Source organism: Typopeltis vanoorti, chromosome 9 (assembly GCF_054136105.1).
Source record: "Typopeltis vanoorti isolate ZY-2024b chromosome 9, IOZ_Tvanoo_1.0, whole genome shotgun sequence".
NCBI classification, from domain to species: Eukaryota; Metazoa; Arthropoda; class Arachnida; order Uropygi; family Thelyphonidae; genus Typopeltis; species Typopeltis vanoorti.
This window is the reverse complement of record NC_143557.1, coordinates 118,401,085-118,412,807: the sequence shown is the minus strand read 5'-3', so window position 1 is coordinate 118,412,807 and position 11,723 is coordinate 118,401,085. Positions and strand designations below refer to the sequence as shown.

Below are 11,723 nucleotides of genomic sequence, written 5' to 3'. Positions count from 1 at the left end.
CTTGGTAATGTTTGAATGCAAGGGGACTGCAAATATTCGCATTTAGTCCTAATAATAGTTTTTAATTTAAAGTCTTTTTTGTTCTAAAATAATTTTTTGTTGTCAAAAGCAAGTAATCATGTTTTTTTGTTTGTTTGTTTGTTTGTTTTCTTATTTAAATTTTTAAAGTAAAATAAGCAATAAATAAGAAGCAAAGAAAAATTCTTCCCATGCCGGGAATCGAACCCGGGCCTCCTGGGTGAAAGCCAGGTATCCTAGCCACTAGACCACATGGGAACATATAAACATTGTGTATTGACCGATTTTATAATATGTGATCATGATATTGTTAACTATTTTGAATAAAAAAATTTTTTTAAAATTTTGTATTAAATTAATTTGTTAATTTACATAAACTAAATAGCCATGTTATTCAGCAATTATAAATCAAAATTGTATTATTGTCCATTTCATTATGATCCACAGTCCACACAAATATGAAAAATTTGTTATTTTTATTTACAGTTCAAATACAGTATATATAATCTACATATAATGTTCGTACTTTAATTAACCATTTAATTTTTTTATAAATAAACTACGTCTAAATATAAAACAAATTCCCATTTATAATAACTTTAAATAAAAAATACAAATACTGTACTTATTAATGTAGAGAGCTGTAAAGATTTAACGTACTTATTCTCATAAGTTCTCGGGTAATCGAAACCTTTAAGCTTTTTTCTATATTCACCTATAAAATATGGATGGATCTATAATATTCTTCAGTTCAATGTACAGATTTTTATTTATTATGGAAAACTGAATCTCAACCAGGTGAAATTTGTATATAATGAACTCCAACATCCGGGAACTTTCTGATAACCCGGATAAACAACAAGTTAAGATTACAAATAAATAAAATGCAAATGTTGAAATTGCTATTTCATATAAACCTTAAACAGCTATAAATACTAGATTTTGTTTTTATAAACATGTACAGTCCTGAAGTTTTATATTTCTAATAAAGTTAAACATAGCATGCAGTCGTGCACTCAAAATCTTGTTTGTGCATTACTTCTCTTCTACAGAATAATAATAAAAAAAAAAGACATTAAATAAACAACATTGTGTAGATTCATTGATTTCATTGAAATTGTGTCCTCGGTAAAAACGAATCGAATGGGTTTGCTACCAGCCTAGAGTACTTAAGAATATTGCTTTCAATATGATTTAATTGAAATTATGAACAGACGTCAAAAGTTGGTCATATCCATTATACTGATTTGGGTAAACAGCGCCGAATAAATTTTCTGTATAAGAGAGAGAATACCTCAGAAATTTGATTTGTGACTGGCTAAAGGTTAAAACACAATAAAAAGCATACGAAAAAAAAAATCCATGGAAATTATCTCAGAACATCATAAAAAAGATTTTTCGTGATTAATTAATGCTGTGAAAAGACGAACAAAAAATCTGCATTATCAAATAAACAATCAAATGCCAGAGGATCATACGCAATTAATAAAGTGCCTTTTGATAGAGCATTAATAGAGAGCTCAATTAATTAAGAGAGCAATTAATAAAGCGTCTTAGAGCGCCTTTGTTGCTTCAGCAACAATTTCAAGTGGTACTAAAAATATAATTTTAATTTTTCTAATTCTCTGTGTCTTAAAAACACAATAATTAGCTTGCTATTTTATTTATTTAATGCAAGGTAGTAAATGGTCTGTCTTATTAATAAGGTAGCCTCTTTCTAAAATGTTAGAATAAGGTATTATTAACTATAGAAGTGAAAACTTCATTTTCTGCTAATTCAGATGCCTCATGGCCTTGGCACTGAAGTCATTTCCTCAGGCCTAGAGCAGAAATTATGGCATTATTCCTTCCTTCACTTATTAAATCATGAATTGATTAAATGAAGACTTTAATTGTGATTTCAGTTTGTTTGAGTTATTTATTCAGTTTTGAGAAACTCAAATGGAATGAGAAGTAGTTTAAATAATGAGAGAACAGTGAAAAAACTTTAAACATCAATTGGATAAGATGAAAGATCAAGTAGGCTGATATTAATTAGAACGAATTACTCTATGGGATTATCTTTTTTCTCTAATCAAGTTTCTTGGGCATATTCATTGCATGTTACATGCAATAATAATGATTATAATTAATCAAGTGAAATAAAACAGCATTTAAAAAAAAGATGAGCATTTTACAATCCTTAGGAGAGTATCTCTGTAATATGTTTAGCATACAAATTAAATATGAAAACAACAACAACAACAACTAAAGCCTTTTTATTCCCGTATAGGGAGTAAGCGAGGCCTTTAAATCCTATCTAGCTTTTGGAGACTGAGTGAACAGTTTAATCTTCATCGGTAGCCAATCAGACAGAGCTGGTTCATCTGCATCACTAATTATACACAGCCACGGACGAAGAGACGAGGAAACAAGTGCTGCCATCTCTTGGTACCAAGCCCTAACAGGATATGTTACTGTCTCAAATAATGGGAGTTCTACGGTCGATTTTCTTGAGTTTATGGGATGAAAAACCAGAGTTTCCGGGAGAAAAAACCCGCTTGCCCGTGCCCGAGATCGACTAACTCCGGAACCAGTCGAAGAAAGGCTTAGAAAAAGTTCCTCCAGTCGGCGACTTCACTCGAACTCTAAGTCTAACTTCGTGCAGCCAAGCGCAAAGGATGCAAGTGCCACTTCCACTGAGCTACACAGGCTTTAATTAATTAAATATGAATATATTTAGAAAAAAAGTTAGACTAATATACGGGCACATTATGATACTGACTTGTTTTTGACGCATTGCAACTAAACGATCCACTGTCCAATCTACACTCGGTGTGATTCCTCCCACCGCACGTGTAACATTTATTCAAGTATTTATGCAGTTTGATATGGATCGCACAAATGACAAGCAGAATCTACCAGGACGGATTCTGTCACTTTAGATCCACGGATGATCTTTCTAACATCCGCCAATGACGGCTAGGTTGTCCAGTGATTAGTGTACCCCGCTTCCTAACCAACAGGCTGAGGGTTCAAATCCTGCATGGGTATTTATGATTGTCTTTACTTGGGAGATGAATATTATGGCCGGTGTGAGACCACTGCCTGCTTATTGGAAACCTGAAGTGGCTTGAAAATGTTCCATGTTTGGACTCTAGAGCAGGGTATCCAGACTATGTAAAAAAATAAATTTTAAAAATATCAACAATGTATATGTTTAATTTTTTTTAAAATAGAAAACTCCTTAGCCTACCCATAGTATAAATGTACTATAGATGTGCAGAAAAAAAACTTTCTTGGGTGGGAGATAGTTTTAAAAAAATTACAAAAAAATAGCCAAAGCAACGCACAAATGAATGAAAGCTTTGAAAAACCGATGCCATTTCATTTGACATTTGAAGAACGCGTGATAGGGTATAAAATCGATTTCCTTAATCTTAATAAAGGAAATCGATTAAGGAAACGTAATTAAAGATTAAGTTTCCTTAATCTTTAATAATATCCAATTTGTCAGATAATTTGACAAGAGATATCTTCTCCCCTCCCTTCCCCGGAAACTCGAATTTTTCATCCAGCATACAGACAACTCGGCCATAAGTGGGCGGTAGATGGCGCTGTGTGTAGCTGAATAATTAAGTAGGGGAAAAAGAGAGTGCCCACCCGCAATGAGTCCTTGGACTCCTCATGCCTGTATCACGTCCATCATTTTATTTTTATTCTGTTCCACTCGATTATAGCATAACCAACATTACAGTTGTAGCATGCATTAAAATTAGCCACAAAGCTTGGTAAAAAAAAAAAAAAAAAGTAATTAATAAAGAATTACAAATTCTTGTTCCAAGTAATTATTCTATGTTTGAGTATTATTCTTGTTTGCTAATATAATTGTTAAATATGGTTTGAAGAAAGTCATAAAATCAACAACAAATTCTTGCAGTGCTACTCAAGTATTTGTCATTCTGTTTCTTTTTTTTTCCCTGTTTATTTTCTGTTCATTATTTCACTAATACCTTATTTATTTTAGTGAATCTTTTGCTTTATACCAAATTGCGTAAATAGTTTGTTTCTTTTAGTGTCATTTTTATTTAAGTAGTTTTTGTAACTGTCTTCTGTGCTTATATATCATTTTTTACAAAAAAAAAAGAAATCTAATTTCGCATCCGCCATCATTATCATTGTCGTCTGTATGAGCAGGTCTCATTTCTTCTGTGTTAATATCGAAGTTAGGGTTAAAGTGATAAATCCAGTCATTATTAATAATTACCGGTTAAAGTGAATAATTTACAGGAATTATTCACTTTAACCGGTTAAAGTGATTAATTCTAATTATTCACTTAAACCGGTAATTATTTATAATAACCGGATTTATCACTTTAACCGTAACATCGACATGAATATCGTCTGCCTATGTATTAGAATGCGATTGTAACTATATAACGCGCACACGTGATATTAAAAGAAAATAAAAATCAGTGCGTATATGAACTTTGATATTAATAGATGCATAATTTTAAATATGTTTACTTTCGACACATCATATTTAATCCAGATAATGACTCACTTTCGATATCTCATCAAAGCTGTACTAAGTACGATACACACAGTCAGGGCAGATTAAGCCAGCTGGGGAGACCCCTGGCAGTAAAATTTACGTCTCCCTCACAAAAACATTCTACATTTGGAAAATGTCACATTTCTTTTGCAGCCTGGTGTACTTGTGTTGCAGTATTGAATTTGATTTTATCTTCTTTTAAAAATAGTAGAAACTGTTCCAATTCATCCTTAAAATGCTCAATATCTACATCGTTCTTGTAGATCTCTTTTAATTTTTCAATAGCTCGGGACCGCTTGATCTGCCTCTGCATACAGTAATACTTTTTTTGCTAAGATGATCACCAATAGAAATATGGAGACGAAGCAGTCGCTTTTGACTTCAATTAAAATCCTATATTCACTTTTTAAACTGTCAAGAGTCATTTGAATTCGAACAGATAGATCAAGCCTTATATAGACGTAGTTTCCCAATGTATAAGTAAAAGATTTCCTCCGCAGAACGCAGAACGATACTGACTTGATGGGTGAAGCATAAATGCTTTTCATATTCCCCTCCATCTGAAAAGGAAAGTTCTTTGAGTGGAGAATTATGAGCTTTAAACTCGCCCTGAAAGGGCAGTGAGGTTAACTGTGTTCAGCTGAGCATAGAATTGACTTGGGTCTCTTGTATTTGCAGAAATCTGCTTCATTATAGTCTGAAGCTTGCTTGATCAGTGGGTTCGGATGATTAATTGTCTTGATGAAGAACTTTTCAGCTAGGTCGTGAAGGAGGGATGTGATGTAGGGAATGTTGAACTTCTCTGTGAATCTGGGAGCTTCTGATAAACCACGGGGCATCCAAACTCATCCTCAGACATTTGTTCTGTATTCTCTGCAGCTTTTGAATATTTGTGTTCGCGGTATGACTCCATGCAGAAGATGCGTAAGTGATGACTGGGAGTATTACCATCTTGCATATGAGTAATTTGTTCCGAGTATCGATTTTACTTTTTCTGTTGATCATGGAGTAGAGCTGCGCTATTACTTTGAATGTCTTTGAACTTATGTGTTCTATATGAATGGTGAATTGTAAATTTTTATCGAGAATTACGCCGAGATATTTGACTGTATTCTGCCATGGGATTTTAACTCCTAGTCAATGTATATCTTCCTTGATTTGAGGCTTTTTTCTAGTATGGCTGAACTCTTCTGTGGGTTGGCTTGGATTCTCCAGTCCATCAACCATTTTTCTAGCGTGTGAATACTGTTTTGGACTATTTTGATAGCTAGTTTGGGGCTGAGAGATCTTGCTAATAATGCAGCATCATCTGCATATAATGCAGTGATTGCTGAGCTTGGGTTTTGCGGGATATCAGCTATATAGATAGAAAACAGCAAGGGGGACAAGAGTGAGGCCCTGCGGCACTCCCGCCAGAACCTTGCGTCTGGTTGACACAGTTTCATTTATTTTGACTTGCATATATCTGTCTCTGAGGTATGAGTGAATTATTTAACTAGATTAGTAGGCATATTGAATGTGATGAGCTTGTAGAGAAGACCCTGATGCCACACCTTATCAAAAGCCTTTGCAGCTGTATTAAGGTTCCGGTTGAAGCCTTCGAAGATGAATTCGATCAGCCTGTGGATCTGCTGAACGATGGAGTGGGTTTTTCTAAATCCAAATTGCTCATTTGGGATTATACCTAGTTTATCCGTTTGTGATTGAAGTCATGTAAGGATTACTTTTTCTGCGATCTTTCCAAGGTTAGACAGAAGACTGATAGGTCTGTAGCTTTCACGGAGTTGGGTGTTTTTTCCAATCTTTTTGATTGGCATGATATCTGCTATGTTCCATGTTAAGGGGAAATACTTGAGTCTGAAATGGCATTAATTATGTTGACTAGATGTATCTGGGGAGTAGTTTGATTATTTTGTTTGTAATTCCATCTGAACCTGGAGCTTTATTGTTGTTCAGGTGGGTTATGACATTTATAACTTCTGTTGGAGAAGTGGGTGTGAGAGTATCTAGGTCATCTTTTTGTTGTGTTATGGCCTGCCTGACTTGGTGAATCTTGTAGATGAGATTGATATTCAAATTTTCATAAGAGGGGTTGCACTGAGTTTCCAAGCTGTCTGCCAGAGCCTCTGCCTTTTCCTTGTCAGTATGGGCTATTCCCTTCATGGTCTGAATTGGGAGTAGAAGTTGCCTTTTAGTGCAGAAGATTCTCAGGAACTTTCAAATGGAGTTATAATTTCGTTAGCTTAGATTCCCATTCTTGGTTTCGATGTTTTTGGAGGGCTTCTCGGACTTGTCTGTTTAATTTAATCAAATTTGTTTTTTTCTTGAGGGGCTCTTGTGTTATGGTATCTCTTTCTGGTTTTGTTTTTCATTCAGATTAAATCCATGATTTCTCGGGGATCCGACCACTTGGGTGAAAGACTGTAGTTTGGGTAATTGACTTTATTGCATTTTTGATTTGACTGGTAAGGTTGTTTGCAGCCAATTCTATCTCCTCTTTAGTGTGAATAGCAGGGACTGGACCAATATGATCAGGTAGGATTCTGGAGAGTTTGTCCCAAAATATGAAAGAGTGGGGAGGGGAGAATTGTTCTTGTGTACCGAGTTGAAGCAGAATAGGATTGTGATCGGTCGAAAATTCATTTGTTGTTTCCAGCTGATATTGGTATCTTATGTTTTTGAGGATTACTATGTCAAGTACATCTGAACTTCCAGCTGAGCTGTGATGGGTGGGCTCTGTGGGTCCGGTTACAACAATAGGATGTTCTGTTGACTAATGGTTTAGAGTTCGACCTTTGTTGTTGATTGTGGAGCTATGCCAGGGTGTATGTTTGGCGTTAAAGTCAGCAGCCATGATGATGGAGTCTGTGAAGCCGAGAATGGTGTCCAAGTCAGATACTAGTAATGGAATGCTGGGTGAATTATATACAGCATAGATTTTGATACTGCCAGCATTGTTGGTATGAACTTCAATGCCTGTTATCTCTAGGTTCTTGGTTTGTGGATTGGTCAGAACGTTGTGGCTTAGGTAGTTTTTAATATATATGGCTGTTCCTCCTCTGCTGCTGGTGAGTCTATCTGTTTTGTACATAATATAGTTCTGTAATTTGGGGTTATTAGCTGGCCTGAGATGTGTTTCATTTACTAGTATTATGTCAGGATTGTGTCTGTGAGTGAACTCTTGTAGTTCTAGGATTTTGTTATTCAGTCCATTGGCGTTCCATGCAGTGATCATGAGAGAGTTGGGATGGAATTTTCTCTTATTCATTATTGAAGGCTGTCAGAATTGAGTGGGTACCTTGCAGGAATCTTTTCGTGGAGGATGGCGAAGGATTTGTCTTACTGAATTCTTGTAACATGGTAGCAAGTGAGGCAGTTAGTACTGATGTTAGATTTGAGCTTATTTGATCATGATATGGAGCAGCCTTTGTCCGTGCTGCCTCTGCATATGTTTTGGGCATTTGTTTCCTTTCCTGAGTTGTCAAGCTGGAGATAATGGCAGAATAAAATATACAGTTGGGTGCTGCTATAGACCAGGTGATGGAATAGATGGTGGAGATGGTATGCATAAACAATTTGATGAAATGAGTGGAAGGAGGGTAACTATTATGGGGGATTTCAACTATGATAACATTGATTGGAAGGAGGAGAGGACACATGTGAGGAAGGAAATGGATTTTATTCAATTATTAAGGGATAACTATCTGAGACAGCATGTAATTGAAAATACTAGGAGTGTGAGAGTGTTTGACCTGGTAATAGCATCTCAGAACTTGACTGTAATGAATATGACCATGTTGCCACCTACTGGTGAGAGTGATCATAAGGTCACCTGGGAGGTGGCTAAAGGTGTGGAATTTTGGATTAAGACAGAGTATATGTGGAATTACCGTGCTGCCAAGTATAACAAGCTTAGGAGATTGCTTGGATCAGTGCCATGGCATGTACAACTGCAAGGGCTGGATGTCGATAGAGCATGGGAAGTGGTCAAGGAGCATTTACAGGAGGTTATGACTGATTGTATACCTAGGGTCCGAATAGTAAAACAAGAAGGGATTAAATGGATGAATAACACCATTAAGCTTGAACTGCAAAAAAAGGAGCAACTGTGGGACGGAATTTAAAGAAAGGGGTTACCTGCAGGCACACGAACGGTATAAAGTGCAGGCCAGAAGGGTAACGAGTGTGGTTAAAAAAAGTAAAAACGGATTATGAAAGGAAACTAGCTATGCAAGCTATAGAGAATCCCAAACAGTTCTTTCAATATGCTGCAACCAAGAAAAAACTGTACACGGCAAAATGATTTTAAGGAATAACGATGGTAAAGAGGTCATTGAATCAGTCGATAAAGTGGAGTTACTGAGCAAGCACTTTGCAAGAGTATATCATCCAGGTGGTGACATTGAAAAAATGAAGGAACCATTAGTTTATATGGGAATTGTAATGAATGAAGTGGAGGTGAATAGTCTATTACAGAACCTTAATGTGAATACATCTGTGGGATTGGATGGTATACCGGCACGTGTCTTGCGTGAAGCGGCTAAGGAATTATCAGTGCCTTTGACCATGTTGTTTAATCTGAGTCTCGGGTCTGGCTTAGTGCCAAAGGTGTGGAAAGAGGGGGAAATCGTTTCACTGCATAAAGGAGGATCCAAGACTGCGGTTGCAAATTACCCACCGATCAGCATATCAGGAGTCGTTGTCAAGGTCTTGGAGAAAGTAGTCAAGGGAAAAATACAGGAATGGATTAATGAAAATGAGATACTGTACGGGGGACAGCATGGCTTTGTGAAGGGTAGACCATGTCTCAGTAACTTGCTCAATTTTCGGTCATACTGCTGGACCTGGCAAAGGCGTTTGACAGGTCCAGCAGTATGACTGTAAACCCATTACGTAATCCGTAAACTACAACATATGGGAATGGATATAGGGTTGGTGAGATGGATAGGTGGGTGGTTGATGGAGAGATATCAAAGAGTAGTTTATTCAGGAGTAGAGTATACCCACATTGGTGGAACTGTACTCCAGGAGATTGATGAGGCCAGGGACTTGGGCGTGTTCGTGGATAGGGAGATGAAGTTTAGTGGGCACATTGCAAAAGTAGCTAAATCAGCTCATTAACTGACTTGGTTGTTGAAAAATATCTTGACGAGCAGAGACAAGCAAGTTATTGTACCTCTGTACCGAGCCTTGATAAGACCTCATCTCTACTACTGTGCCCAGATTTGGTAACCTAGGTTCCCTCTTGATGTGGAGGAGGTGGAGAGGATCCAGAGGCGAGTGACTAAGATGATAGGGGGTCTATGGAATGAACCATATGAGAACAGGTTGAAGATTTATGGGTTGCAGAAATTGGTTGATAGGCGGAAGAGGGGAGATATGTTGCGACATTCAAATTGCTAAAGGGTTTCTATAGGATTAATTCAGAGGATATCTTTGAGATTAGGACTGGTGGTGAGAGAACTAGGGGACACCTATGGAAGCTGGGAAAGAGTGTGGTTAGCAGGGATGTTAGAGCTAGGTTAGTTACTTTTAGAGTGGTAAATGAGTGGAATAAGCTGCCAGAGTCTGTTGTGGGTGCTATGATGGTGAGTGGGTTCAAGGCAAGGTATGATAGATACTGTGCGAATGTCGCATAGTTGTGTGGACGTGATGTTTAGGGCCTCCCTCGATGAGTCTAAGGATTCCCTAGAGTTGCCCGTAATAATAATAATAATAATAATTTGGACCGGGGTGCGACTTGCACGGCTGTCTTGAGCATCGCTGAAATGTGTTGGAAGGGTAGTTTTTGCTGACCCTCTGTTATTTGGGTGTGTAATGCATCCCTTGTAGTTGGCAGAGTGAGGTCCTCCACAGTTGGCGCATTTAGCTGCTGTGGATCTTGGCTTTGTTCACATGACGGTCTGGTGGCCTTCGTCGCATTTTAAACACCTGTAATTTATGTTGCAAAGTTTTTGGGCATGGCCAAACCTTCGGCACCTATGGCACTGCCCAGCTGACGACTTTTTCCTTGGTGGTTCAGTAGAAATTCTGAGACCACAGATCGTAGTCAGTTCATATATCTCTTTCTGTGCCTTATCAATTTCTATGAGTACCAATGGTATTGGCCGTTTATCTGCCCTGAACATCCTGCTCACTTTCACTGGTGTTAGGCTCTGACTCATAAGGTCAGCAGTGAATTCTTCACAGGTGACGCCTTCGATTACCCCGCGAAGTACTATTTTGAGATTCTTTTCACTGGGCAAAAGTGTGATATGGAAGAATTTTGTTATCCATTAATCTTGTCAACTCTCTGTAGTCAGTGACTGAGGCTGATTGGATTTTGACTCCTTCATCTTGATTTTTAGCCCAGGAATATGAGATTTTATGTTCCCTAAGGTCTGATGTGACAGTGGTCCATTTGTCCTTGTCCCTTAGTATAACAGGTGGAACCTTTTTGGTGTTCCTCGGGACATCTGATGTTGGTATGTCTTCATCCATCTGGTCTTCTATAGTTCTTCTTCTTTTGTTAGAATGCTCTTCCTGAGAGTTGTTTTGACAGGGGGATTTTGGTGACAGAGCAGCAATGAGTTCATCTTGTGAAATCTCATTCTCCTCCTCCTCTCCATCCTGATCATTAGAGTGAATGTATTGTTTTATAAATCCTGGCCAGTCAGATTCTAGCTTGCCTATTATGAGTTTCAGTACCTCTAGGGACTGCTCCTTATTAAGGATCTGGATCTGTTCTTTGGTATTTTCCATGTCAAAGTGGCGATTTGCTGCCGGCAGAAATTGGTTGACAGCAGTATAAATAATCCCGTAAGGCTAGGGGCCTGCCAGCAAAGTATCCTGTAGACCTAGATGGACTACTAGCAGTAGATAATCCCGCAGGGCTTGAAGCCTGCCAGCAAGTGTCCTGTAGACTGAGTTGGTCTACTAGCAATTTAAGTCTTGTTGCAACCTACTAATTGGGGAAAAGGAGTATCAATATCTCACTTGGCCACAGTTTAGAAACCTACCTCCCAATAAAACCTTAAATCCACCACTGGTCCTCATTGCGGGTGGGGCCTGCCGGCCATTTGATCTCTAGTGTGTTTCGTGCAGAGGGGGAGACAGTAGGAATCAAACTGTCAGCGCCAGTGCAATGTGAGATTACGGAGAAACCTTGTATGCAATGTAATCAGACTCAGTC

The 11,723-nt window shown here is 37.8% G+C and overlaps 1 non-coding gene across 1 annotated transcript; it reads right to left on the bottom strand.

Moving 5' to 3' along the window:
• Window positions 1–204: 204 nt before the first annotated feature.
• Window positions 205–276, bottom strand: TRNAE-UUC (transfer RNA glutamic acid (anticodon UUC)). The gene has a single exon. It is a non-coding gene; the product is annotated as a tRNA-Glu (tRNA).
• Window positions 277–11,723: the final 11,447 nt, after the last annotated feature.